The sequence below is a fragment of the Dendropsophus ebraccatus genome, chromosome 3 (assembly GCF_027789765.1).
Source record: "Dendropsophus ebraccatus isolate aDenEbr1 chromosome 3, aDenEbr1.pat, whole genome shotgun sequence".
NCBI lineage: Eukaryota > Metazoa > Chordata > Amphibia > Anura > Hylidae > Dendropsophus > Dendropsophus ebraccatus.
The window spans coordinates 153,376,892-153,401,999 of record NC_091456.1 but is presented as its reverse complement, the minus strand read 5'-3'; the positions used below and the strand labels follow the sequence as shown (position 1 = coordinate 153,401,999).

Below are 25,108 nucleotides of genomic sequence, written 5' to 3'. Positions count from 1 at the left end.
GAAAAAAAATCTTGGTAATATCACTTAAAGGGCTACTCCGGCGAAAATCTTTTTCTTTAAAACCAACTTGTGTCAGAAAGTTATACAGATTTACAAATTACTTCTATTCAAAATCTGATGTCTTCCAGTACTTATCAGCTGCTGCAGGAAGTGGTGTATTCTTTTCAGTCTGACGCAATGCTCTCTGCTGCCACCTCTGTCTGTAACAGGAACTGTCCCGAGCGGTAGCAAATCCCTATAGAAAACCTATCCTGCTGGTGGCAGTTTCTGACATGTCTATATGTCTATATGTGTTCGTATCTTTAAACTGTGAACAATGATTAACAATGATTTTGAGGCCAGCTCTAAAGATGTTATGAATGACATTTGAACAAATTTTCATTTGTAGTTTGATCATTGCCACTTTTACACCAAAATTAGAATTAGAGTGATTTAACAAATTTCTTGCACGATAATCAGCATGTTAAAGGCCTAGAGATTAAAGCGACCCACAATCTGACCCCCCCAAACCGCTTGATAGCTGCTTTTAATCCAAGACCTGTCCTGGGATTCGTTTGGCAGGTGATGCAGTTATTGTCCTAAAAAACAACTTTTAAACTTGCAGCCCTGTGTCAAACGGCTGTGGCCTAGAGTGTCTATGCCCTAGGATTGCAATGCCCCTCCGTCCCTTCTCATCACTAGGAACGCCCCCTGGCAGGATTTTTCCTATTCATCACTTGTCTGAACACTGCACAGGTGCCTTAACGATCCAGCCCATGTGTAGTGTTCACACAGGTGATAAATAGGAGAAATTGTTCTAGGGGCATGCCTAATTATGAAGAGGGCGGGGAGGAGGGACGAAGGGGCGTCACAATCCTAGCGTATGGATACTCTAGGCCACACCAATTTGACACAGGGCTGCAAGTTTAAAAGAAGTTTTTTAGGACAATAACTGCATTACCTGCCGAACAGACCCCAGGACAGATCTTAGATTAAAAGCAACTATCCAATGGTACAGGCGATTTGTGGGAGTCAGATTGTGGGTACAGAGTCCCTTTAAAATGTACTGGTTCACATAGCATTAGCGCTCTAGATGTTTAACTGTTCTTTGTGCTTTTTGCCACCTATACTGACATTTTAACATGATCCCTGATGAATCTTTTAATCTTAGTTAGACATAAAATGATTTTGCGTTTTATTGTCAGGCATGCCAAATGATTGTTTTATGGTACAATATTGGCTTGCTACCATGGCAGCTTGTCTCGGTAACATTGTATCTATGACTATAAGTCCGGACAGAAAGTACTGTATGTTAATATTACAAAAAAATGGGTATTGCTGTAGAAAACATCTGAGAAATAAAATCACAATCATTTCTTTTTTTTTAATATTATAATATTATAAATATGGAGCGCAATAAACAATCCTCACCCATTGATTAAAAATGATGAATGCAAAACATTGTCCAAGTGATTCACAGTCTGCGGGGTTAGGCAAATTAGTTTTCTGTATCCATCTGTGAATTTTGGCTGTCATTTTTATGGGACACCCAGTGAAACTTAACTGGACTTTTGATCTGCAATCTGGTGCACAAGTATGGATTGTGAAAAGCCACAGTTACAAAATAAAGTTAATAAATTATAAACAATGATGAAATATTTATAAAGATTTTCTTCCCATACAATGCACATTTTTCTACGAGTAAATCAATTAGTTTAGAATGAACTTAGCTCTGAATATCCCCCCCAAATTCTAATTAGTCTGAGATTAATTACAGATGTTGCTATTGCTATGTTCAAACGTAGTTTAACAGCGTCCATTGCAAAGCAACAGACGCAGTTAAAGTGCCGGCCGCTGGGCTGCATTCAGGACGTTCCTGCAGCCGATACCTCTGAACAGCGTCCGGAAATAATAGGCAGATACATTATTTTAATGCCCATTCTAAAGAACGGGCGTTAACCTAATGATGTGTGAACACAGCATGCTCCCCGTGCAATAAGGAACGGACGCTGATTCTATTGCAATCAGCATCCATTTTTTACTGAACTATTACATAGTGTGAACAGAATAGTATACACTACAGCCAGAATCCTAAGCGGTGCCGCAAAGAACTGACATGTCATTTTTCTGCGGCCGCAATTCAGCAAATTGTGGCCGCAGAAAGACCTGTCAGTGCACACAATGAAGCGAATGGCTCCGGCCATTGTGTCCTATGAGGAGTTCTGATGCGGGCGCCCACTGATGCGCCTATATCAGAACACTACGGCCATAAAGATCGTCCGGCTGGTACTGCAGTATCGGCCGGGATGATCTTTGCAGTGACCGGGCGTTCCGTGACCGTGAAAAAATCTAGGTCCACACTGGGACATTGGAAAGTGCTGCGGAATCTGTTGGCACTATATAAATAAAAATTATTATGTCTTTTTTTTCAGCATTGCTTTGTGTCCTTATAATCTACATCAATGTACACTAACTTGAGTATGGAAATACAGATCCATAGATTACAAGATGTGTGAATAAGGCCTTAGGCAGGAGACCCTGCTTTTGTACAATGAGTGGCAAACTCAGCTCACATTTACTGGGCTAGGTGCTCTGCATCTGTATATATATTTTCAAGGTATATTTTGCCAGAAACTCCAGCTTTTAACAGGAGTCCCTGTTCTTTATACTTTCTGTGGCACCAGGAGCTTAGGTATAGGGGGTGCAGAGGGTGCGGTTGAGGGACCCTCTGGCACATTTTGCCCTGGAGACCACTGTTTTAGCATGTTTTAATGGAGCTTGATTTAATCAGTGTGCTGGATTATTTTTCAGTTTTTATTGGATACTTTAGTTCCACTTGTCCTGACTCTGTCAGTAGGTTTATGCAGTAGGGTAGAATAAACTAGTGACAAAGAAGATGAACAGAATGATGTATCACAGTATTCTGTGCAGCTGATTCAGAGAATCAGCTGAATAACATGGACAATAAATAGTCCTCTCCATTATGTGCATGAGCCCAGTAGTCCTCAATATTCATGAGAAGCAGAAAACTCCACCCACCAGCTGCTGATTGGCAGTTATCTATCCATGCTGTGTATAAGAAGTTCAGCTGCTGGAGGGCGAGGGAGGGGTGTGGCAGGAATCCTATTCTCCTGCAGATTAGGAGAACAGCAGAACAGAATGATGTAAGTAATACATCAATCTGTTTAGTATTTATATCACTAGTTTTTTCTACCCTCATTTAAGGCGAAATAAACCTAGTGACAGATTCCCTTTAAATCATGCAAGCATCTCTTAATAAATAGCACATAGGTATGACTTACATTTAATACCTATCACTAAAACCAGTCCATTTTAACTAAATTATAAGGTCAAGTGTAATATGAAAGATTCAAGCTTTGTTTTCAAGGTATTTTCGACTCAAATCTAGATCATAAGAAATATAACCGTGTTCATTAAACAGGTAGGATAAAAAAAAAGTACATTATCCAAGGAAACAGAATTGCTATCTCAGACAAATAAGGTAATACAGTTCATCTTCCCTCTACTAGAACATATCAAGCACAGTTGGATATTGCATATTAAGTAGTCAGTCACTTGAATCAAAATTTTCACTTTCTTGGCTCTGCGTGACTCTCCAAAAGGATCTCATTTTTTAGAAAACAGCTGGCCGGTGATAGAAATGAACCTGTTTGCATTAATGTTAGCCTTTAATTAAGTATCTCCTGAAGATACCATGTTATTATTATAGCTGGGTATAAACCTTGAATATTAAACTTTTATTTATTAAAAAAAAAAAAAAAAAGGAAGTACAAAAATTGAATTTTTTTGTTATTATTTTGAGTAAAGACGGTGCTGTTTCAGAGTAAGTTCAGTTTATGATACTTTTTAATATTCTTTGAACAGGCTTTTCCTGACAGCGCTTTCCATTGACTTCCTCCATCTGATACAAGATAGCTGAGAGAGATAAGAGAAGCTGCCTGAAAACGATGATAAAGCTCATAAAAGATGCAGTAATTTCATTGTGATAACGTTGTATATTTGCTGATGTTCTCTCGCAGTATCCTTCCCCAGCACTATTACATTAACTAGATTAAATAATTTTCGCATCAGTATTTAATAACTTGGGAAAATCGATAAATTATTCTGGCCTGCTCTCTTCAAAAGCCAAAATAAATAAAAACTACCATATTTTCCAGCGTATAAGACGACCCCTGATTTTTAAGAAGATTTTCAGGGGTTTGTCTTATACGCTGGAAAATGTTAACCCCTGCCTGACTGCAGCAGGTTTTACTAGCTGGAGCCCTGTTGCATTCAGGCAAGGGTTAACTGAAGTTGAAAAAAAACAAAAATCAACTCACCTGTGACCCGTTCTTAAGAGCCGCACATCTCCCGTCATGTTTTGGTGCAGGCAGTGTGATGCACACTGCCTGTGCCGGAGGTCCCCGAAGCTCTCCTGGCAGCCGAGCGTCTCATTGGAGAAGCTCGGAAATGCTCGGCTGCCGGTAAAGCTTCAGGGACCACCGGCACAGGCAGTGTCTCTGCATCACACTGCCTGCACCAGAAACATGACAGGAGACACGCCGCTGCCGGGAACGGGTCACAGGTGAGTCCTCACTGAGCCAGAATGTGCAGAGCAGAGGGACCATGTTAAAATAATGATCATGACAATTGTTTTTGGACATCTTTTGTAAACACTGGACGTTAGTTTTTAGTTGTTCACACACCGTTTTTCTTTTTTCACTGTCCTTTTTACCGTTTTTACTATTAAAAGTTGACATTTCAATTAAAGACCAAATTAAAGGCAAATTAGTCCACCTGGACTAGAATAATGTACCAACAGATGGGTAACCAAACAGCGAAATGACCAACATCATTTTTTCTTCTCAAAAAGGGAGAGGAAAAAAACATAGTGTGTACATAGTCAATATGTTATACATTGAGGGGCGTGTATAGCTAATATACACCCCTTGACTGTAATATCATGCCCATTACCTAATACTTACTAACTTCTTACTCACTCCCATTATTAAATTCTGTTTACCCCCATTTGACTATTAACTGAATTGTCAAACTGTAAACCTAAATATCTTAAGAATGGTAGGGTATATCAAGAAACTGTGAAAAATTGTTTTATCGGGGCACCTTAAGCTATTTAATAAAAGTATAAAATCTCATTCAGTTGGCTACAGGTCCTCTTAAGTGGCAGAGTTACCTTTGGGATGCTATCTTAGCACAGCTTATGGCTATGTTCACATGACGTTTTTTCTTTATGTTTTTTTAAAATGTTATCCGTCATTTTGAGTTCCGAATGACACTGGTTATTTCGCGTTTTGGACGCCCGTACATTCTTTTACCTCAGGCCTTTTTGGGTGTAGTTCTTTATTAAAGGTCCATTGAATTTATTAGTAAAGACAGTGAAAGGATGGTGGGAAAAAAAGTGTGTTAACAACTAAAAATAACGTCCATTGTCGGCAAAAACATCAGTGAATAATTGTCATGAACATTAATTTTATGTGTGTGCGAACAACGTCCGTTATTTAATACACAGTGTGAATTAGGCAATCATCATTCCATTGACTTCAGTGCATTAAATTGATCTCAATCATCATTCGGTAATAATGGACGTTATTTTTGAAAGAAACAGCAGATGCCTTTTCTGTTTTTTTAATCAGTGTGAACATAGCCTATAGGCATGCACTTCAGTCTGTTTTAATATGTGATATAGTTTTGTTTTTTCCTGTGCCAGGAAGCATTAGAAGATACCCTCTATATGTTCATAGTAGAATAATAAGCACATCATGGACTTGTATTTTCTCATTTTATATATTGTTGGGGGTTTTTTTTGTTGTTTTTTTTAGCAGTTGCCGATGTTTTATTATTTTACCTGCATGCCTCTACAATACCCGAAAGCTTTGCTTAAACAGTCATTGTCTTTTAAAAGCCTTGGTCAGATTTAAGGCTCTTTTGGATTCCCATTAACAATCAGTAATAGCAGCGTGCCCTTGGAAATAGGACAATTTGTTTCAAAAACAAATTTAAGAGTGGATGATATTGCAATGAGGATAAAAAATGTCAGGTAAATTACAAATAGCAGGATATTAGTATGAATCATTTCTTCATTATACCTACGAGAAATAACTACATCCAACAATACTAATATAACTATAAATAAAAGTACAAAGCTTTGTTTTACTTCCATTAAACATAAACTGTTTTCAGCCTCTTTTCTTATTGTTTGTAAAATATAAAAGATGAGAAGTTTTTATTGTGATTTTGAGCATATAAAAATATATATATTTGACCTACGACTGCTTATTCTAAAGAACAACTATCATTTACAACAAATTCCATTTCACTGTTCATTTGTTTCAAGCAATGAGCTGTGAAACTGGTCCATAGATAACTGAAGAATCGGCAGGCCATGGTCTGTTACGCTTCTGTTCACTTGATTGCAAAAGGATAAAATTCATCTTTTTTTTTCTTCCTAGAGTTCACATGAGGTATAAAACGCCAATTAGATAGGATTTATTTCATATTCTGGAATGTAATTGTTTCTGGGGATAGTCTAAATTAAATAAACTTACTTTTGACATTTCATTATTTATGGGATAGTAAAATTTATATTCCACACAAAAGGGCCAGGAAAGGGGATAGATGGGTTTGAGAAGAAAAAAAAACAATGAAATTATTTCCTAAAGTAGTATTCCCTCTCGGTTTGTTTTTAGCATTTGACCCAATAACAAAACAAGTCTCTAGGTTCTTCTTTCTCACATCCTACTACCATCATTAGTGATCCATTCCTTCATATATCTCCCAGTCTCTTTCCTCGGTTTTCACTAGGAAGCTAACTATAATATTTAACATCTTTCCTTCTTTTAAGCAGGTTGTCATGCTGCTGCTGTGAAGCCTAATCACCCTATAACTTCTGGAATATTTGGTCTATTCTCCTTATTAGCTATCTCTCCTCTAAGGCCTTATTCACACAACCTGTAAATTTTAGGTACCATTAAAGTGAATACAGCCATTCACATGATTCATGCCACGACCCACACAGCAAAATAATTGGACATGTCCTAGTGCAGATCGTGGCATGGATCCCCCTCCCGCCTCTCAGTAGCAGAGATGACAGGAGCGCATAATGTACGCTCCTGTCATCGCATCTACTACTCACCTAGTCCCCCATGCTAAGCGACTTCATGTTCACCAGAAGTGGCCTGGACTACGCTGCCTTCTTCTCCCGACAGTGTAGTGCCGGCGACTTCCGGTGACCATGTAAGCCGGTCAGCAAGGGGGAATAGGTAAGTAGTAGATGCGATGACAGGAACACACATCATGCTTAGGCCTTATTCACACGTCCCGTAAAGATGTCCATAATCCGGATCCATAATCACGGTTTAACTTAAAGCACATTGATTTATATTCACACAGTCCATGTTAATTTTGATCTATAATCTGTTCCGTAAAAAAAAAGGACATGTCCTAGTGCGGATTGTGATTGTGGTATGAATTACTAATCAAAGTCTATGGGATCTGTATTTTTTACGGACATCACGGATGTCACTTCTGTGACGTCTAAAAAAACACAGAACAAATCTATGCAAGCTTGTACTATTCATTTTACAGATACGGAAATGGATGCAATTACGGATGCAAATACAGATGTTTTTCCACTGATCAAATTGGGTTCAGTGGGAGTCCCAGTGGTCGGACCTTGCTGATCACATACTTATCCCTCTTCTTTAATCTTTTGCTGGCTCCACCTTATTGAAGAAATCCTTAATAAAAACCATTGAATCAGAAAAAATCCTTTTATATCATTATATTTTTCAGATGCTTATTATAAAACATAAATCACATATACAACTATTTATCAATATTCCACAGTAGTCTCTTATTAGATTATGGCATATGTCTTATAAGACATGGCCAGAATGGCCAATCACAGAGCCTGGCTTGAAATATTTCAGGGGGATCGATCACCTTCTTTTTCCTTTACAGATCACTGATCTCAGGGAGACCAGCGAAAGAAGATACTGTTGGCTTCTGGTTAAAGAGCTCAATGCAGTCAACTCATAGGTGCATTGCCCCCTGGGAAACATCAATATGCAAAAAGGTTTGTGGAGCCTCAGTTATGAGTCTCAAAACACGGGACTAGCCAGATATCCCTCCAGCTCCAAAACAGCTGCCTGTGGATGGCTACCTGGCTTTAGTATTTCCCTGGACATATCATCAGACTTGGAAATTGACTGAAGGGGCCTCTTTAATAAGGTGATTTTGGTTATCACCATAAAGGAACCATCCCTTTGTCCGGTCCTTCCCTGGAGGGATATCTGGCTAGTCCCATGTTTTAAGACTCATAACTTTTTGCATATTCTTTTTCCTTTGGGGATCAGACCCAGACCCATACTGCTGGATTGCTGAACCACTGCGTAAAAAAAAAACAACACTTTTTACCATTTCCTAATTTCTTTAAAGATTGTAGGCTCTTGTTAGTTACCTTCTGTACAGTAAAGTGCTGGGGAATTTGTTGGTGCTCTCTAAATAAAGATTATTGCCAGCATAAATGTATTCGCTATTTGTATAACACGGCACGGTAATTGCCTGATTCATAAATACCCTCTAAGTAAGAACACAATGCAGTAGGCTTAGCCGCAGACTTATGAGAATGCTGTGAGAGTGCCAAATTGCAAATTTAGCTTAGCTATGCAGATTTACTCAGCTGTGTTTATTTAATGGACAATTTATTTTACAGTAAATTTTGTATGAACACTACTATAACCATATCCCAAGTTCACTCTACCCTCTTTGTAAAGGTTTGAAGGGATAACTAGAAATACAACTCCAGATTGATGATGTAGGGAGCTCTTCTGTCTCTGGCCTATGATTAGTAGGTCTGAGTTATACATTTACTTGATTCGCATCCTGATCCCAAATCCAGCAGGTTTCAGTGGCTATTTCCCTCCAATAATTCAGTTGTATAAAAATTGTTTACAGCATCCAAGTAGCTTTAATTAAAAAATGTCAGGTAAAATCAATCAAACCTCCATTCCCATTGTAGCAGCTGCCTGATCTAGAGTACCTCTGTAATATATATACACAGCAGTCATGTTCATTGCCACCGAGAAAACGTTCACTCTGCTTACCACTCTTATTGCAGTTCATCATTTTTTCATATTGGCGGTGAAAATTTGTTGAATGAAAATGATTATTTGCAGAGGCAAATGTAATCCCTTTCTGCGGTTAATAGTACAGTATTTTATATAGAGATGTAGCACCACTATACGTTTAAGGTGCAGTGTCAGCTGTTGGCTCTCACCTTCAGCCTGGTGGCTACTTGGTGTGCTATAGATATCATAAATGCTATATGCATTGACGCTAATGTGACATTTACCAGGCCGGGTGTGAGAGGTGGCTAGCTCACAGGTGACGTGAGTGGAAATATACAAGGTTAGCTAAATTAAATTACCCCAACTCAGAGGGCTCTGGAGGGTGTTCTGTTCCAGATGAGATGAATAAAATCTGTCAATACTTTAGGGGGGCTGCACTTCTATTTGGGGATCTGTGTGGCGATCCTCCTCCGCACTAGGAAATGTCCTATTTTTTGGCTGCAAAGATCGTGATGGGGGTCGCGGCATGGATCATGTGAATGAATTGATTTGAATGGTCCCTTAAATTGTCTGTGATCTTGGATCCGCACCCATGGAAAATTTGAAAAGGCGTGTGAATGCAGCCTAAGGCCATGTTCACACTAAGGATAACATCGACCGTTCTGAAGATCATCCCGGCCGATACTGCAGATCTTCACTTCTGCTGATTTAGGATGCGGGCGCACCCGGGTGCGCCCCCATCCCAATTCAATGCTGCACATGATGGAGCGCTCCATTGTGTGAACTAACATGTCTTTTGTGGCCGCCATTCAATGAATAGCAGTGTTTTTAACACAAGAACAAGCGGACACAATCTGAGGTTAGTTGGGGGAAAGATCAGAAGCAATATGAGAAATTATTACTTTACTTTGCTTAAAAAGAGTAGTAGATAGAACAAACTTCCAGCAGATGTGGCTTGTAAATCTACAATAACTGCATACAACCCTGTTTAGGATAAACATCTATCTATCCTAAGATAATAAGAAAGAAAATACTAAAAAGAGCAGACTAGATGGACCAAGAGGTTTTTTTTGCCGACAATCTTCTATGTTTCTATGAGATGTAAGAAGCACAGCGCACAGTGTGCTTCACAGCCTGATTTATTAAGAGGAGTGTGCCACTTAATAAATCATGGAAGAGGAAACAAGCTGCATTTCACATTAAGACATTAAGGCGTGTAAAATATCAGTCCTGATATGTTCCCTGAGTGCACATAGACTTATTGATACAGCCATAAAATGTATTCTTATGGCTTAAATGAATATTTGAGAAAAAAAGGACTTCATCATATGGCGCCTGTGTCATATCGAAGAAAAGTCTACCATTGCTGAATTACTGCAAGAAAAGCTAAATCAGAAATCTGTCGGGGAGTTTAGGTTACAGATTAGAACTAGCAGGAATGGAATTAAATAAACATCCTTAAAGTGACTCTGTACCCACAATCTGACCCCCCCCCCCACACACACACACACCCAATGGCTTGTACCTTCGGATAGCTGCTTTTAATCCAAGATCTGTCTTGGGGTCAGTTTGGCAGGTGATGCAGCTATTGTCCTAAAAAACAACTATTAAACTTGCAAACCTGAGCCGAACAACCGTGGCCTACATTGTGTATGCATAAGGCTGGCACACCCTCTCTGTCCCTCCTCCCCACCCTCCTCATCATTAGGAATGCTCCAGGCAAATTGTCTCGTATTCCCCACCTGTGTCAGCACAGCACATGGGCTGGATCTTTAAGGCACCTGTGCAATGTTCAGACAGGAGAAAATGTTCTAGGGGCATTCCTAATGATAATGGTGAGGAGGGACAGAGGGGTGGTGCAAAGTTAGGGCACAGCTATTGTAAGCCATGGTCATTTGACACAGGGCTTCCAGTTTAAAAGTTGTTTTTTTTAGGACAATACCTGCATCACCTGCCGAAAGGACACCAGGACAAATCTTGTATTAAAAGCAGCTGAAGGTACAAGTGGTTTGGGGGGGGGGGGGGGGGGGGGTCAGGTTGTGGGTACAGAGTGGCTTTAAGGCTTTTATGTATATACATATTGTTTAGGCTATGTTCCCACTTTGGGGAATACGGAGAAAGGTGGCCGCCTCAATATATAGATAGCTGCTAATAATGATCATCACAAGGCTCATGCTTTTCCTCACTATGTTCCCAAAATGGGAACATAGCCTGAAAAAGTTGTCCTGTGTATATAAGGAACAGAAATATATCTGGTCATTCTATAACTAATTTATGTCATTTAGTCTCCAGGAAGGTAGGGGGGGGGGGGTTATTGAACATGTATTTTACCTAACTGAATAACCCCTTTAAGGTAAGATAAAAGAAAGTATAAGGCTATGTTCACACATGGTATTTTGGTCAGCATTTTTTCAACCAAAACCAAGTGTGGGTTGAAAACACGGAAAATCTTCCATTATAATTCTGCTCTGTCAGTTAAATTCTGACTACAAGTACTGAACAAAATACTGTGTGTGAATATAGCTGATAGTTTAGTTCAACTACTTGGAATATGATGATATAGAATGCATGTGTAGATTTACAGCGTAATAAGAGAATTATACAGATCAAATTGAACGCTTAAAAAAAAGTGCACTGCATTTATCTCTGGTTCACTTCTATAAACCACACATTTCATTTTCGATTAATAGTGACAATTGTCGCTGTTTATATGGTGTTTAATACCAGTATGTTCAAAGAGAACCAATTTTCTTTCCAATTAAAGCAGACAAGTATTTTCGAATCAAAGCTCCAATTTCCCGGCTGCATGTGATCACAACAGAACGCTCATCACTTACCCATCTTCCCAAATCATTAATTTAGGAATCGCTGCAATCACAGTCACCAGCAACCGATCAGCATGAGCCCGGGGTTAAAAAGAAGGTAACAGGCTCTAATTTACAAAGCTATGCCTCACAGGAAACCGGGACTGACAAATTGGTGGTTTGGATTTTTTATTTTATTTTATTTTATTTTTTTTGTGTGTGTGTGTGGGGGGGGAATCATAGAACACATATAGATGTATAATAAATACATTTATTAATTAATTAATTAACCTCTTTATGGTGCAGATATTTCTAGAGATGGTATTTTTGCTTTTTGTTTTTTTTCATCTTTGCCTTCTAAGACCTAAACCTTTTTTTTATTTTTCCACCAACAGAATCACAAGCTTGTTTTTTTGCAGGATTAGTTGTGCTTTTAATTGGTCTTTTTATTCTAATATATGAGCTATTGCAAAAAAAAAGTTTAAAAAACTGAAAAAAAAAACATGCCACTTTTGGGAAATTCATTTTTACAGCATTTACTTTGCATTAACAATGATATGTTAACTTATTAAGTTATCAAGTATGATTATTATATATATATATATATATATATATTATGATTATTATACCAATGCTATGTTTTGTTTTACTACTCTTTACTAATTTTTGCTTTACCTAGTCTTTACCTAGTCTGACTAAAAAAAAAAATGTCCCTTGTTTTAAAATAACGGCAAATGTTATGACGGCCATCCACTATATTTCAATAGCATGTGAACATAGCCTTTTTTGTGTTTTCAATCCATTCCTGGTTTTGGTTGCAAAATACTGACCAAAATACTATGTTTACACACTATTGAAATATAGTGGACGGCCGTCATAATAATTGCTGGTATTATAAAACAAGGGCCATTGTTTTGAACTAACAGCCTTACATAGCCTTTCTGACCAAAATATTGAGCAAAAATACTGTGTGTGAACATAGCCTTAAAGGGGTACTCCAGTGAAAAGCTTGTTCCCAATAATTGAAACACATTACAAAGTTATATAAACTTTGTAATATGCTTCAATCACCTATCTGCCCTTCTTCCCTCCCCCCCCCTCCCCCTCAACCTCCCACCAGAAAGTGAAGTAAACTCATTCTTACCTAATGACTGTTGACCCCAGGCTTCTCTGTGGAAGCCATTTTGTGACAATGACATCATCTGCATAGACACAGCTTCCTGGTTTGGCTTTCCCATGCTGCACTTTGCCGACTCTGTAAAACTGTTACATAGCCTACATCTTGCTCAGCCAATCACAGCTGAGCAACCTTAGTCATCTGACAAATAGAGGCTGGCCTAACAGGGCTTAAACCAGCCTCCCTCTTAATGATGTCACTGTCACAAAATGGCTGCCACAGAGCAGCCTGGGGTCAACAGTCATTAGGTAAGAATGATTTTACTTTACTTCCTGGTGGGAGGTTGAGGGGGGAAAAGTTAGGGAAGGGGGGAAGACAGGTGATTAAAGCATATTACAAAGTTATAGAACTTTGTGATGTGTTTTAATTACTGGGGAAAAGCTTTTCGCTGGAGTACCCCTTTACCCAGGTGTATGCTGGCAAACAAAAATTACCATTTTTATTTCTTTAATAAAGCTATGTCATCTTCTAACATAACTTTAATAAAATAACTTAAAATAATTTTGTATACATATTTTACATAGATGGCAGCAGTAAAGGGCAAGATGGTATTTCTGCTGCCACCAATGGATGTGCCTGGAACTGCAAGGCTGCTCAAGCCCTGGCCCCATTACAGTTACTTATCATTTTAGCAATATATTAGACACTGCATCCTGTGTAGCAGAACGAGTAAGGATAATTGTCAATTACTGCTCCCTCCGGAGGTTGCCATGTCTGCAGCATTCAAATTTTATTTATTTTTTTCCCCTATAGAGATACATTTTGTATTCTGTCCCCTTATTTTTGGTTTTATGTTGGTTCCTCCTACACCCAGGTGTTTTTAATTAGTAGGATACACGTAATTAGTGCCATACCTCTTTACCTCTGGATGGGCGTTCTGCTCCTTTCAAAGCCACACCCTGGTCCCAGGTATGTCCAAGTACAAAGAATTTCAGTTCATTGTTCACAGCTTTGGTCCCACAGCGCTTGCACTCCTGTTCTCTATTGCTTGGCTCCAGACATGTGACTTCCACCACACATTTGCTACAACATGCAGCTGACATCTGAAGCAAAACAGGAGGGAAGAGAAGAATAGACACTATGGGACTGAAACAGTGAACGTCCACTGCAGGCAGCTTAGGTCTGTATCAGGCTGCATGCACCGGAAGCTCTGTCCTTGGAAATAGCCACTACTGGGATCAGTAGGAGGAGGAGAAAGATGCAGCTGAGGAGCAATCTGACAATTGAATATCCTTTTATTGTTTTGTTTTTTTACACATAATCTGCTGCACAGGGGACTTATACTATGTGGAGGCTATAGTATGATGACATTGCTGCACAGGGTGGGGACCTATACTATAGGGGGGGCTGCTACAAAGGGGGAGGGCTATTTTAAATGGGAACTGCAGCTCAGGGGAACCTGAGCCATATGAGGGCTTTTACAAAGGGGGCCTATACAATATAGGGTCTGCTACCCAAAGAGGGCCTAAATTACATAGGAACTGCCATATTATACAATATAGAGGCTAATACTATGTGGGGGTAGAGGAGGCCTATACTATATCTGAGCACAGAAAGGGAATATGGGGAACAGATGGGGCTAAACTACTATAGGGGAGCACAGAAGTGGGACTAACTACTATATGGGGCACAGATGAGCTAAATTACTATGGGGAGCATAGAAGAGTGGCCTAATACTTTATGTCTTGTTTCACCATTACCCAGCAGGAAATACTGGCAGAGCCAGTCAATGACTGCAGAGGTGTTCTGCTTCAGTCACTGACTGGCTGAGAGGGCATTTCTGAGCCAGTCCATCACGTCACTGGACCAGGAGATACAGGAGACCATTAGGTGACAGAGAGCAGTGGTGAAGTCCTCCGGGGCACGCGGTGGGTATCACTTCACTATTATGTTCCCACTTTTCCCTGCCCTCCCTGATGCTCTACATTCACCTGGAGTTCTCCTTTAAAGCAAGTCTCCAAACCAAACTTTAGCTACCATGCAGTGTTTACGTGATATACACGATAAAGTCTTTGTGCTATCGGTTATCTGTCATTACTAGATATTTTCAGCATTGAAGCATCATGTGGCTGCTGTCTTCATGACTCAATTTTTTAGTCTGTATTTTAGTCATCTCCCCTCTACACAGATGTCAGTAGGAAGGTGAATAGAACTAGATTTCTCCCAGCGTGGTAAAAATGTTATACTGGAAAATATAAACCATGTGTCATAGGCTGAAGTAACATAACATTTGGCAATTATACATCTTATCATTTTTCCAAACCCCATTATCATTGTGTCCTGTGAGTATCCTAAATGGAGGGGGCATTCATCATTGTAACATTATAGGATGCATCTGGAGAATATTTCCATAGCCAGCACAGGTTATAATAGGGCATCTCTGTAACAACTCCATTAATTTCAAATAAAATTTGGACAATTATGTAAATGTTTGTGTGAGGTTTTTTTTTGTTTGTTTTTTTACGTTTACCGTGTTACCGTTTAAAGACTGCACAGTAGTAAAATGGCATCTCTCCAGATGTGTAATATTGATCCAAAGGCCCCCTGAGTCGAATAGTACAAACAAATCATGTGTATCGCCTGATCATGTAGTCCCTCAGTACAGATCACTATTATTAACACGCAATATGATATAAATCATTGTGTAGATTTCTACATTTAATTTTGTCACACGCTGCTTGCTCAGCCATGTCTGTATGAGGAGGGCAGGCCCAGGCACACAGGCAACAACAGTAAACATAATAGGTGCATGCACTTTACCCATGTACTCGAACTCTCTGACATGTTAATGTTAGCAAATTTTGAAAATATAAGAATTAAGAAATCTGTGCATATATATATATATATATATATATATATATATATTTATTTCATGACAAAGATGCATACTTAACTCACATTAGTATTATCTATATTGACTATAATATATGATGTCCTCTTTTGTGTGTTTAGATTTTGTTCTAGTTTCATTTTGCGGATGTATACATAAAGACAAAGATAATCAATAGGCACGTAAGGGTTTTTACCATCACATTTACTTTTTTAAAAGATTGTTGTAAATGGAAAATGAGTGTCATAACTAAAACAATATATCTTACTGTGAATATAAATCAGGTTGGCAGACAAACCATAGAAAACTCCACTCAGATCTACCAAACAGAACAAAATGTAAGAAAAAAGTTCTTTCAAACGTATTAAAGAAAAAGTCCCACAAAAATAAAAAAAATCACAGGCAGGCAGGGGAGTGCAGGAACACAATTAAGAATGTATACTTACCTGTCCCCGTGCCTCGGTATTGCCATTCTCAGCGCTCTCGGACAGCCACTAGATGCCATTTTTGGCCAGCATTCTGGAGAGTCATGGTCCAGCTGCTGAAACATCATGGCCCTGCTAATGGATTGCCCGCTCAGAGAGTCAGTGACTGCAGCAGTTTCCTGCCCCTGTCACTGATTGGCTGAGCAAGCAGGCAGTACTGAGGGGGCACGAGAATGGGTAAGTATACTTTCTTTATTATGTTCCCGCACCCCCTTGCCTGTGATTTAAAAAAAAAATTCGCGTAGGACTTCTCTTTCAATCTATTCTAAAATACAGATTTTCATAGCAGTAGAAGCAATACTAAATAAGATTAAGCTTTAAGTTTTTCGATTCAACTTTCAAATGATTTTCATTGGCAGTAAAGACATCGAAATCTAGCTGTGAAAAGTCATGATTTTAGTAATGATGTTCTTTATTGCTTTTTTTCTTATATTAAGAACAGGCATATGGATGTCATAGAGGAATATAAAGTAAGAGCAAATCTACCAAATGGAGGGAGAACCTGGCTACAGGGAGCAATACCTACTTGGGGGGCGGGGCTGGCTGATGGGGAGATTACCTACAGGGGAGGGCTAACTAAGGACTACCTATAGGGGGGACCTGGTTAATTGGGATTCTACGTACAGGGCAACCCCGATGATAGGGAATACACCTACAGATTCCCCCATACAGCAAATTATACACCAACGTTTTGTGACACACACGCCACCACTGATTGCGAATGCACTATTCATCAAATTGTACTGTAACAAACTGAGATACTGTGGAAACCCACTAAAATAGATTACACCCCTGGGTAGAATTTTTTTCATCAGCACCGTACCAATGAAGTGATGAAGACATAGACGTAATGAGATGGGAGCCCGGTTGCTTCACTGTGCTTGCGATGCTTCATATTGCAAAGGCGCATATACAGAATTGGAAAAATTAAGATAATCTGGGCCAGGGGCATAGCTAAGAAGAAGAAGGTTGGTGAGGAAGAACTATGAGGCGCCGCGGGCCTAGGGCTGCTCCTCCTGTATAAAAAAGGATTTTTATGGAAAGGGCGGCACCAGGACAGATGGGGGGGTACAGATTTGCTTTAAGAACTCTAAATGATCACCCACCCAGCCGTGTTACAGCCCCATACAAGCTCTGTACTATATGGCGCCATAAATCAACACTTAGTTTATTTCATACATGTTAAATATAATGTTTTTTTCCCTGTAGGAATCTGACAAAAGAAAAGCATGGCCATTAAGTTCCATATTATGGAGATATTCTTCCTTATTAACATTGTTTCCAGGGCAGAATATGCCGGTAGTATGATACTCCACAGGGGCACTGTATGGTAGCAGATTACCTAGGACTCTGCACCCATAGAGACTTCCTCTGCTGGGGGATGATACCTTACACGCACAGTTGGTTTATGACAAGTGGTCGCCGAGGGGGTTAAGAAAAATCAAATCTAATAGAGAAGCCAAAGGGTTTCTTAATTATACACATCTTAGTAAGAAGCAGAATAATATGTTGTTTCTATAGAAACGCAATTGGCGGTATAATGAGAACTTTTCTCTATTAAGTCAGCTTTATTGGCTAAACATTGCTCTAAAAACATTAATCGAGAGCTTATCAGCCAAGTATACATTTGCCCTTATAACAGGGTACTATATAAAATGTGTCAATTATCTGCGGTTACAATTACTACCCGTTCTAATACCATAACCACTAATGCCGCCGCTGATAATAATAGCAGTAATATTCTTAAGGAGATTGGTCCTGGTGGCTATCCCATTGTGTTCTCCGCACACAGTCTTAAAGCTCGATGCTCCAGGGAGGTGTACCTATTACTCTTATGATGTCATGCCTACAGGGACCATCCTAGGTATTCGTCTATCTGTATTGCAGACGCTGCTGCAAAGCTAAAGGCAATTTCCTTTCCATTACAGCTGTAAATGTGAAATGTCTAGAAGCCTGCTTTTTGAAGAGTTATTTTAAAGTGTTATCTAGATGTTATTCACACTTTCCAAATGAAAGTCTCGCAAATATGCTGTGTAAATGTGGTATTACGGCGAGAAGGAAAAAGTATGTTGTGCTTAGATAATGTGATAGATAGTCGTCTATCAATGTAAGCGGTGGGATTTGGTGACAGAGCGGCACTATATTTTTGATAAACGATACGTATTAACAAAGCATTGTGCAAATGATGTTATAATCAGTGGGAACGTTCATGCAATCATTTTACAGGACTTAAGAATATAACTATAATGGCGCTATGGGTATTGTAGAATGTTCTGCAATTATTGCAAATACATTGCTTAACTTATATTACTCATCCTGTTTTTGGATTATACAGGAGCAGGTTTATAGCCTATTTGATTCCCAGCTATGTTCAGAATTCTGCTCACCGCCCTGGCCTATATAGGCCTGTCATGTCCCCCATAAAGTAAAGGCCCTATTACACAAAACGATTTCTATAAAAAAATCTCAAGTCTTCTAGTACTTATCAGCTACTGTACATCCTACAGGAAGTGGTGTATTCTCTCCAGTCTGACACTCTCTGCTGCCTCCTTTGCGCATATCAGGAACTTTCCAGAGAAGCAGTAAATCCCCCCATAAAACCTCTCCTTCTCTCCAGACTGGAAAGAATACACCACTTCCTGCAGGACATATAGCAGCTGATAAGTACTGGAAGACTTGACATTTTTAATTGAAGTAAATGACAAATCTTTCTGGCACCAGTTGATTTGAAAGAAAAAAAATTTGGTGAACAATGCCTTAAACTCCAAATGTTGTACATTGATAGCGCTGGGATCATGTAGGCTGAGTAGTTTTGTCAAGGCGATCACCTGTGACACCGATTAGTCTGTGCCAATTTCCAAATTCATAAAAGCTGATTCAGGTTATTCAAAAAGGAATGCAGCTTTTTAAAAAGAAGGGTTACTTAGTACCTCAATGCCATCCCAGCGGCCAGCGATATTGAGCGCCAGGGCTGACCGTTTTAATGAACAGCCCTGTGCCTAACACAAGCTTTTAGAGTTGTACTGAGAAAATTACTGTTAGGGTCCACCTTAGGTACGCTTTAAAGTTAGAGTTTATAATGCATTAGGGCAGGTTCACACTACGTATAACACCGGCCATTCTGTGATCCGGCCGGGTCACAGAACGGCTGGTGTTACTGAAGATCATCCGAGCCGGTACTGCACTACCGGTTGTATAATCTTCATCACTGGTGAATTCGGATGCACCCTTGTGCGCCCACATCCCAATTCACTGCTGCATATTGCAACAACGGCTGCATATTGCAACAACAGCCATGATTTATGCAAAACATACGTAGTGTGAACATAGCCTAATAGTGTATACAGTAACTGGGTGATTAAGCAAAAGGTTATGTAAAAAGTACATAAAGCGATTTCCAGCTATCCATAAACAATACAGGAAAACGGCATTACTACTGCTTCATAGCGTCAACGATTACATCTTTTTTCTGATGATTTTAAGTCGGATAAGATGTAAATGGTATAGAACTAGACTTGTATTGTAGCCTATTATTAGTTTTCAATGTGCTTCCAATCACTTAAAAAGCTACGGTTTCAGAATTTCTTTGCACTCTTTATCTTTTTAGAAAACAATTAAACCTAGTGAGGCATTGCAATAAAAAGTCTCTTGGTTGTTGAATAATACAAATCATAGCTTTAAGCAGCATAAAATTATTCAGCAGTCGAAGATTAGTCATGGAATGATTTTACAATTTCAGCAATTATTGAAGGGTGTATCACGGACTTTGCCTTTTTTCATGTTAAAAAACAGCTGCAAGCTCGACAAAGTAGTCCCAATGATACAATTAAAGTCAATTGCTTTTGAATGTATTCTACATCCTTTACAAGCGTTACACTTTTCAAACATTATTGAAATGATCAATCACGCAGATTCTTATCTTACTTATCCTGTAGCAAATGTAGAATATTTTCTGTACATAAAAAAACATATGATCTATGGAAAAATAGTCAAAAAAATTTGTATACAATTTCAATACAATATATGTGAAATTTACATTGTGAAAAAAAATTATGTTTAATTAAAATGAATATATCACAATATGTTAAAATATTCATAACACATTCCAGTGATTAGGATTACAGCTCTGAAGAGGCAAATCGAAACAGCTGTCTCCCAGTGGTTATAATGTTAGAACAATAACAGGGTTTATTGCTAAAGATTGGATATACATTTTCTTATGCCTAAAGTCAATATTTCAGTGTGTGACTGTCAGGAACAAGGTTTAACCCAAAAATGTATTCATATGCAGGGAGTGTGCTCTACTCACAACTCCATAGAATAAACCAATACTAACATTATATTTACATGGATAAAGACAAATATGGAATCAATTCGCTTGCTGTCTTTGTCTGCCACATATTAGGGGTACTAGCCACATAACATGTTTGATTAAGCAGACCATTGTTATAAAAACATTTTTTTTTTCCTTTGACACAAATTGCTAGCTTCCCCAACAAAAAGTTTTAAATATCCCACCTTCTAGTCTTAGTAAAAATAAAAATAACTATTAGGCTATGTTCACACAACGTCAAAAATATTGAAAAGACGGCCGATTTTCATATTTAAAATAACCTCCGCAATTTAACTGACTGCAATGGCAATGCATTGAAGTCAATGGGAAGACGGGCGTCCAATGCACACAATGCATTGAATAACGGATGCCTTTACAGCGGACGGCAAAAAAATGAACAGCGTTTTATATTAGTTGTTCAAACACAGTTCCCCCCCCCCCCCCGCCCCCCTATTCTTTCTCCTTTTTAAATTCAATGGACTTTTCATTTAAGCCACACCCAAAGGGCAATTAGTAACCCCAAACTAAAATAATGTATATTGCACTAAGGGGAGGCCAGACAACTAAATGACATCCGTTATTTTAGACTCAACATAATGGACTTCTTTTTAAAACAGAACTGAAAAAATGTTGTGTGAACATAGCCTTAAAGTGTACATGTCATTTCAAGTAACTTTTCAGTAACCTGTCATGTGTGTACATGAGGAGTAGCACTATTTCTGTCCATTATATATACTGCCTATGGCCCCTATTGTAATTTTTTTGGTCCTGTGTGGGTGGGGACTAGCTGTTTTAAAGGGGTTATCCAGCGCTACAAAAACATGGCCACTTTTCCCCCTACTGTTGTCTCCAGATCAGGTGTGGTTTGCAATTAGGCTCCATTTACTTCAATGGAACTGAGTTTCAAAACCCCACCCAAACTGGAGACAACAGTAAGAGGAAAGTGACCATGTTTTTGCAGCGCTGGATAACCCCTTTAATGTCTCCCATATGCTGCACACATACACACACACACGGAGATCCTGTTCATCTATATCTCTATAGCACATTGTAGCAATAACACCATGGAAGACATTACAGGGCAGTGTTGAGCAGTGTAAATCAAGGTGAGTTATAATCTAGAGCTCTTAATGGTGTCTCTGCATGTCTCTCTGCCTCTGTCTTACTCCCTCCTTATACCTCTCCTATGCTCCATAGACTGCTCTAAGAAGCATAAAACCAGATACTTTATTTTCGTGATAACATTTTCTTCATTAATGAAGAGGGGGAGGGGAGCCAGAAGTAAGTCAATAAGTGGTGAATGATACACGTTTTCAAATAAGATATGTAATGATTTTCCTTGCATTTGTTTGTACTTTTGTTGGAAGGAAAGTGACCATTTAGTATTTTGTTTGTTTTTTTTATACTAATATATAAAGAAAATGGTAAGTTTATTATGGAGTGAATTATTTATTTATAATTTTTTTGTGTGTAGTGAACCTGGAAGCGCTGCAATACCAGGTCAATGCCTGAAGTGGACAGCGCAAGCTCCTTTTCCATCTCCCTGTTCTAAAAAATCCATGTAATATATGGTCCCCAGATAGGGGACGTATCAGATATTAAACTCCTAAGAACAGATACTGCACTTACTCTTAGCCAAAAGGCTGAGAAGCGATTACTATGGAGTGAATTGATATACAGTAAAGACATATATGATGTTATTCTAATATCTCTTCTGGCAGCTCCCCTGCTTCAACAACTATTATATTACTGCAAAAAACAATGGATACAATTCAATTTTACTTAATTCAATGGCATGTGCTCATTATTTCCACTTCATAGCAGAGACAATATAAAAAAAAATAATAGGGATCGAGTAGATTATAGAATTATTGAAGGTTGTTATCACATTTTTGATACATTAACCAGAAGTGATACTACTTTGAAAAGGGGTACCACCACCCTACAGAAGCTCTTCCTAGTAATAATCTCTGTAATACTTCACTGACATACTTCCCTTATTTTTACATTTGAAAAGGACCCTATTGTTTCTAACCAAAAGCCTTTAAGGAAAAATGCAAGCACTGTATGCCTGACCTATGTAAATATATACATACTAGTGATGAGCGAGTACTAAAATGCTCGGGTGCTCGTTACTCAAGACGAATATCTCCCGATACTCGAGTGCTCGTTTCGAGTAACAAACCCCATTGAAGTCAATGGGAGACTTGAGCATTTTTGCAGGGGACCCAAGTTCGGTAGGGGGAAGGTCGTGTGAAAACCTGTCAATCCCAGAAAATGATGGAAACACAACGGAAATGGACAGGAAACAGCAGGGGCAGCATGTATGCATGCCTCTGAGGCTGCCTAATGGCACAATTATGCCTAATCCTGTGCAACAGCCTGGTTAAAACAGAGGTAGGCATTTAAACCACCCAAAAACTCAGCCTGACACAGCATGGCAGTGAGAACACAGGGAACCATTAAAACAGAGGTAGCATAGCATGAACCAGCCAAAAATTTCAGCCTGACACAGCATGGTGGTGAGGACAGAGTGAACAAGGTAGAAGCGGTAGCCTTCCAAAAATTATACCAGACCTAGCATGGCAGTGAGCACACAGAGAACCATTAAAGGTGAGTGAGAAAGCAAGTGAGCCTCCCAAAAATTAGGCCAGACACAGCATGGCATTGAGCACACAGAGAAATCCCGGGAGCAGCAGTAACCAACATGGGAGGCCAGGCAGGAGCAACAGTAAGCAACATGGAGGCCAGGAAGGAGCAACAGTAACCAACAGGGAGGCCAGGCAGGAGTAACAGTAGTCCACATGGAGGCCAGGCAGGATCAGCAATGGTCAACATGGAGGCAAGGGCAGGCACAGCAGTAGTCAACATGGATGCCAGTTAAGGCCCAGCAGTAGCCAACATGGAGGCAAGGGCAGGCACACCAGTAGTCAACTTGGATGCCAGTTAAGCCCCATTAATAGTCAACATGGATGCCAGTTAAGGTCCAGCAGTAACCAACATGGAGGCAAGGGCAGACACGCCTGTAGTCAACATGGATGCCAGTTAAGGTCCAGCAGTAGCCAACAAGGAGGCAAGGGCAGGCACACCATTAGTCAACATGGATGCCAGTTAAGGCCCAGCAGTAGCCAACATGGATGCCAGTGAAAGACCAGCAGTAGTCAACATGGAGGCAAGGGCAGGCACACCAGTAGTCAACATGAATGCCAGTAAAGGCCAAGCAGTAGTCAACATGGATGCCAGTGAAGGCCCAGCAATAGCCAACATGGAGGCAAGGGCAGGCACAGCAGTAGTCAACATGGATGTCCATTACTGCTCTGGTCAATCCTGCCTTAAAAACGGCTACAACATTGAAAAAAGGTAGAAGGTACTGGTGAAAGAATGGCATAGGACACCCGTAAGATAAGATGACATCCACAGATAATATAGTTTGAAATGGACAAGACAAGGAAGGTAAGGGCAGGCACAGCAGTAGTCAACATGGATGCCAGTAAAGGCCCAGCAGTAGTCAACATGGATGCCAGTTAAGACCCAGCAGTAGCCAACAAGTAGCCTTCTACCCCCAGCATCCTTTTGATTTTTAATTTGACTGTAGCAGTTGGGTTAACATTCTATTGAAGTTCTATGCAGGTGTACTACAAATCCCAGCAATACAGAGTAGTACCCACTAGTTTAGGGGGGGCTGTATGGTACAATGTGGTAGTGGCTGTAGCTAGATACACACTCTGTGATACCCCTTACAATGAGCAGTGGTTTTATGCAGGTGTACTACAAATCCCAGCAATACAGTGTAGTACCCACTAGTTTAGGGGGGGCTGTACAGTACAATGTGGTAGTGGCTTGACCTAGACATGCTCTCTGACACCTCCGTCCAATGAGCAGTGAAGTTCTATGCAGGTGTACTACAAATCCCAGCAATCCAGTGTAGTACAGCAGGACCACCAGCCCCAAAATCAAAAAAGAGTACACTGAGCACTTCTTAGGGGTCTGTATGCAACACCTAATGTCCCCTTTCTGCCAGCAGCCCATCACCACAGTGTGCTGCAAGTCCCAGCCAGCAGTCTGTAGTAATACTATTAAAAAACTATTTGAAGCCCTGAAAAGAACTGTACATACCCACCTCATGGGTATTGTATGAACACACATCTTAGGTAATGTTTCAGTGATAGGGCTTTCTGTGATATCGGTTTATGGTCTTTTGGGATATGTTGCTTACTGTAATGAACCCTTGCTGAACATGTAGACCCCATTTATTTATTGTGCCAGGCACTTTACTTGCAGTACTTATAGCACTTGCATTTTTTGCACATTTCTGCTACAGGCCTGCACTTTAGTATATGCACTTTACCCATGTTTTTTTGTAATCATCCGTTCTGATTCAGTTTGTGTTTTTATTGTATTTTTATACATG

At 39.5% G+C, this 25,108-nt stretch overlaps 1 non-coding gene across 1 annotated transcript; it reads right to left on the bottom strand.

Annotated features, from left to right (window-relative positions):
- Positions 1-22,160: 22,160 nt before the first annotated feature.
- LOC138787661 (U2 spliceosomal RNA) lies at positions 22,161-22,352 on the bottom strand. Its single transcript, XR_011362424.1, has one exon. It is a non-coding gene; the product is annotated as a U2 spliceosomal RNA (small nuclear RNA).
- Between the last annotated feature and the right edge of the window lie 2,756 nt (positions 22,353-25,108).